Raw genomic sequence first — 5907 nt, forward strand, 5'->3', positions numbered from 1 at the left:
CACCTCTGCTCCCTCCCCAACGCCACCTCCTCAGTGGGTACCCCGGCTGCCCAGCTACCTGAAGCCTTACATGTGGAGAGGGCAGGAATGGAGGGAGGCTGGAGAGAGTGAGAGACAACAGATTGTCGAGACAACAGATTGCCTCTTTTCAGCCTCCTTCCTTTGGTGTCTCATTCTGTTGCTTTCTGATGAGGCCGCTGCTCAGTCTGTTTCGCAAATGGAGAATTTTACGCAAATGGAGAATTTTACATTCACGTTTCCTCTGCAATTTACTAAATCTTTGAGAAGCAAAGAAATAATGATTATAAATCACGAAAGGAATCCGAAGAAAACCAGTTGCAGTTGGGGGTGTAGCTCAGTGGTAGAGCGCGTGCTTAGCATGTACGAGGTCCCGGGTTCAATCCCCGGCACCTCCACCAGTTTTGAGAGGATGCATTTGTGATCAAACCACTTTTCCTTTCATCTCTCCCTTTAAACCTGGTGTCTTCTTTCATTCAATATTCTGCCTACCTGTACTGCCTTTGTAGTACCCAGTTTCACCCCGAGAGCGTTGCCACCACCAGAAATGTCCTAAATCCTACGTGACAAGCGTTTTTGAAAGATAATTGGCCTGATTTCCTTGGATGCCAAGTTAAAAACAGAAAAGAAGAAAACAGAAAACAACAGACTCTAGGCTTCATTCACTTTCTTCTGAATTCTGAAGAGTTCTTAGAGCAAAAACCAAACTGGAGGTGGAATAGCAGAAAAATATCTTATGATTTCTTCCTTATGAGTGTCCAACCACCCCATACTTAGTTTTCTTAAATCACTAGATATGGAAGCAGTGGGCTCCAGTCATAACCACAAGGTTCTATGCACAGAGAAACAATAAAGCACTGTCTGTCATTGTACGTGATGCCTTCCAAGTCTAAACTGAATGATACAGAGTGAATGAAGACTGGCTGCTTCAGTGAATCCAGACCATTGCCGCTTTGCTGAGATAACTTATTGGGAGTGTGAGAGATCAAGCATCTAAATATCTCCTGTTCAAGAAAATTTCAATCAAAATAAATGACATGGGCTCATTTCAGAAATAAATCTGAGTGAACGACCACTTCCACTTTGCCAACACAAACAAGTATCCCACAATAACAATATGTCTTAACCAATCTAAAAATCAAAGCTGATTTGCTTAGGCCCACCTAGTCTGAAACATTGGTTTCATAATATAAGAGGGAAAAAAAATAAGTTGTCCCTTTTAAATATATTGATTTCTAGGAATTAGTTTTTATTCTGGAAAATAATTCTGTACAATATATATTTTTAGTAAGTTTTTATCATCTGTACCACCTATTTAAGTCACTTTAAGTATATCTGTGGTCACAGAGATTTAATTTCTTCATGACAAGATAAGGCTATCCACTATCGTTACTATTTTAATGCTATAATGGAGGTACTAATCAAGCAATTTAGCATGAAAAAGTAATTAGAGGAGTAGGTAGTGGATAGAAAGGGATAAAACTCTCTCTATATATCTTGGTAGGGTTATATATCTAGAAGCTACTCCTCAGAACAGAAAAGCTACTACAAATGGACAATTTAGTAAAGAACCTGGTTGTAAAATTAATACACACTCACACACACACACACACACACACACACACACACAAGTCTTCCTACATCCAGACTTTGGAGGGTTTTGGTTATTGATTCATTATTTTGAAAGCTGACAAATGAAGGAAAAGAATCAAGTACTTATACTACCTCACATACGGAATGTATGTCAGGATAAACATACAGTTGATGAGGAAAATTTTTTTTCTTTAGAAGAATGACAGCTAATACATGCAGAAGGAACGATAAAATAGAGTCAACATTTTGCAGCTGATATTGCTATAATGCATCCTGGTCACAATCATCAGTGGTTGCTACAACCATGAGGTGAAATTGGATGGGGGAGCTCTAGAACAGATGGAGCGGGCTGACATACCCGATCAATTCCTCTCTAAAAGTGAGACTGCTACACAACATGTGCCTCTTGACACAGTGAAATAGAACATGCCCGGGACCACCAATGAAATACTTTTATTAAAAAATTAGTGCTTTGTCTAGTCTAATAGATGGAACCATCTGTTTACAGTAAATATTGGGAATATAGGAATATATTTAATAACATCACAAAAATGCAATCAGTCAAATCCAGAATGTGGGACATTCTGGACAAACTGACCCTCAAGAAAGAAATGGCATGGGGGATAAAGGGAGGTGGAACTGATACAGATTAAATGACATGTAAGGAGAATAATAGACAAATGCAACATATCTGGATCCTGATTCAAACAAAGTAATTGGAAAAAGAAACAATCAAACACATACTGAGGATTTGATTATATTAAGAAGTTTTATTATTTTTGCTGGTTGTGATGTTATTGTGGCAGTGTTAAAAAAGAAATTTTATAACTATTAGTTGTACATGGGAAAATATTTATAGTTGAGATTAATATCTGGAACTTGATTTTTATTCCAGGAGGGGAATAAAAAGCACAAAAAGAGACAAATAATAACAACAAAACTATGATAAATGCCGAAGTTGGGTGGTAAGTACATGGGTATTCATTATAGTATGATTTCTACTTTGTTTTAAAATATCCAAAACAAAAAGCTAAAAATTTAATACTTTATTTATATAATATGCTTTATATTGTATATTAAATATATTTAAATTTTTATTTTCATCAAAGAATCGCTTCTATTTCTTTTTTGTTTTTTCTTCTTTCTCTAGTTCCTTTAGGTGTAAGGTTAGATTGTTCATTTGAGATTTTTCTTGTTTCTTGAGGTAAGATTGTATTGCTATAAACTTCCCTCTTAGAACAGCTTTTACTACATCCCATAGATTTTTGGATCATTGTGTTTTCATTGTCATTTGTCTCTAGGTATTTTTTGATTTCCTCTTTGATTTCTTCAGTGATCTCTTGGTTATTTAGTAACGTATTGTTTAGCCTCCATGTGTTTGTGTTTTTTATGGTTTTTTCCCTGTAATTCATTTCTAATCTCATAGCATTGTGGTCAGAAAAGATGCTTGATATGATTTCAGTTTTCTTAAATTTACTGAGGCTTGATTTGTGACCCAAGATGTTATCTATCCTGGAGAATATTCCATGGGCAATTGAGAAGAAAGTGTAATCTGCTGTTTTTGGATGGAATGTCCCATAAATATCAATTAAATCTATCTGGTCTACTGTGTCATTTAAAGCTTCTGTTTCCTTATTTATTTTCATTTTGGATGATCTGTCCATTGGTGTAAATGAGGTGTTAAAGTCCCCCACTATTATTGTGTTACTGTTGATTTCCTCTTTCTTAGCTGTTAGCATTTGCCTTATGTATTGAGGTGCTCCTATGTTGGGTGCATATATATTTATAATTGTTATATCTTCTTCTTGGATTGATCCCTTGATCATTATGTAGTGTCCTTCCTTGTCTCTTGTAACATTCTTAAAGTCTATTTTATCTGATATGAGTATTGTTACTCCAGCTTTCTTTTGATTTCCATTTGCATGGAATATCTTTTTCCATCCCCTCACTTTCAGTCTGAACGTGTCCCTAGGTCTGAAGTGGGTCTCTTGTAGACAGCATATATATGGGTCTTGTTTTTGTATCCATTCAGCAAGCCTGTGTCTTTTGGTTGGAGCATTTAATCCATTCACGTTTAAGGCAATTATCTATATGTACGTTCCTATGACCATTTTCTTAATTGTTTTGGGTTTGTTTTTGTAGGTCCTTTTCTTCTCTTGTGTTTACCACTTAGAGAAGTTCCTTTAGCATTTGTTGTAGAGCTGGTTTTGTGGTGCTGAATTCTCTTAGCTTTTGCTTGTCTGTAAAGCTGTTGATTTCTCCATGGAATCTGAATGAGATCTTCCTGGGTAGAGTAATCTTGGTTGTAGGTTCTTCCCTTTCATCCCTTTAAGTATATCATGCCACTCCCTTCTGGCTTGTAGAGTTTCTGCTGAGAAATCAGCTGTTAACCTTATGGGAGTTCCCTTGTATGTTATTTGTCATTTTTCCCTTGCTGCTTTCAATACTTTTTCTTTGTCTTTAATTTTTGCCGATTTGATTACTATGTGTCTCGGCGTGTTTCTCCTTGGGTTTATCCTGTATGGGATTCTGTGCTTCCTGGACTTGGGTGGCTATTTCCCATGTTAGGGAACTTTTCAACTATAATCTCATCAAATATTTTCTTGGGTCCTTTCTCTCTCTCTCTTCTCCTTCTGGGACTCCTATAATGCGAACGTTGTTGCGTTTAATGTTGTCCCAGAGGTCTCGTAGGCTGTCTTCATTTCTTTTCATTCTTTTTTCTTTATTCTGTTCCGCAGCAGTGAATTCCACCATTCTGTCTTCCAGGTTACTTACCGATTTTTCTGCCTCAGTTATTCTGCTATTGATTCCTTCTAGTGTAGTTTTCATTTCAGTTATTGTATTGTTCATCTCTGTTTGTTAGTTCTTTAATTCTTCTAGGTCTTTGTTAAACATTTCTTGCATCTTCTGGATCTTTGCCTCCATTCTTTTTCCGAGGTCCTGGATCATCTTCACTATCATTATTCTGAATTCTTTTTCTGGAAGGTTGCCTATCTCCATTTCATTTAGTTGTTTTTCTGGGCTTTTATCTTGTTCCTTCATCTGGTACATAGCCCTCTGCCTTTTCATCCTGTCTCTCTTTCTGTGAATGTGGTTTTTGTTCCACAGGCTGCAGGATTGTAGTTCTTCTTGTTTCTGCTGTCTTCCCTCTGGTGGATGAGGCTATCTAAGAGGCTTATGCAAGTTTCCTGATGGGAGGGAGTGGTGGTGGGTAGAGCTGACTGTTGCTCTGGTGGGCAGAGCTCAGTAAAACTTTAATCCGCTTGACTGCTGATGGGTGGGGCTGGGTTCCTTCCCTGTTGGTTGTTTGGCCTGAGGCAAGCCAACAATGGAGACTACCTGGGCTCTTTGGTAGGGCTAATGGCAGACTCTGAGAGGGCTCAGGCCAAGGAGTCCTTCCCAGAACTTCTGCTGCCAGTATCCTTGTCCCCACGGTGAGCCACAGCCACCCCCCTCCGCCTCTTCAGGAGAACCCCCAACACTAGCAGGCAGGTCTGGTTCAGTCTCCCCTGTGGTCACTGCTCCTTCCCCTGGGTTCCGATGTGCACACTACTTTGTGTGTGCCCTCCAAGAGTGGAGTCTCTTTTTCCCCCAGTTGTGTCGAAGTCCTGCAATCAAATCCCAGTACCCTTCAAAGTCTGATTCTCTAGGAATTCGTCCTCCTGTTGCCGGAGCCCCAGGTTGGGAAGCCTGAGGTGGGGCTCAGATCGTTCACTCCAGTGGGTGGACTTCTGTGGTATAAGTGTTTTCCAGTCTGTGAGTCACCCACCCAGCAGTTACAGGATTTGATTTTACTGTGATTGCGCCCCTCGTACCGTCTCATTGTGGTTTCTCCTTTGTCTTTGAATGTGGGGTATCTTATTTGGTGAGTTCCAGTGTCTCCCTGTTGATGATTTTCCAGTAGTTAGTTGTGATTCTGGTGTTCTTGCAAGAGGGAGTGAGAGCACGTCCTTCTACTCTGCCATCTTGGTTCCAATCTCGCAATCCTCCCTTTCTTGAGCAAGGATTAAATTAGCCTTTTACATGTTAAGATTGAACAATCGTGATTTATTTAACATTTTGAATATAGAAGCTAAAAATAGGTATTGTGGGGTTACGAGGTTAGGAAACAGAAGCTGGTCTTTCAATAAAATAAAATTACAGTTAAAGTTATTGAACTTAGCATAGGGAAGGCCTACTTAAGACACACAAAGAAACCACTACATAAATAAAAATATTGGTTCACTTGCCTTGGTCAAATATGACCTTTTGACAAACTGATAAACCAGGATAGACCATTTATACATATATAAGCTA

General features: G+C 38.7%; 1 non-coding gene across 1 annotated transcript; it reads left to right on the forward strand.

Moving 5' to 3' along the window:
- The first annotated feature begins 344 nt into the window (after nucleotides 1–344).
- Nucleotides 345–416, forward strand: TRNAA-AGC (transfer RNA alanine (anticodon AGC)). The gene has a single exon. It is a non-coding gene; the product is annotated as a tRNA-Ala (tRNA).
- The last annotated feature ends 5491 nt before the right edge of the window (nucleotides 417–5907 follow it).

Source organism: Pseudorca crassidens, chromosome 10 (genome assembly GCF_039906515.1).
Source record: "Pseudorca crassidens isolate mPseCra1 chromosome 10, mPseCra1.hap1, whole genome shotgun sequence".
Lineage (NCBI taxonomy): Eukaryota > Metazoa > Chordata > Mammalia > Artiodactyla > Delphinidae > Pseudorca > Pseudorca crassidens.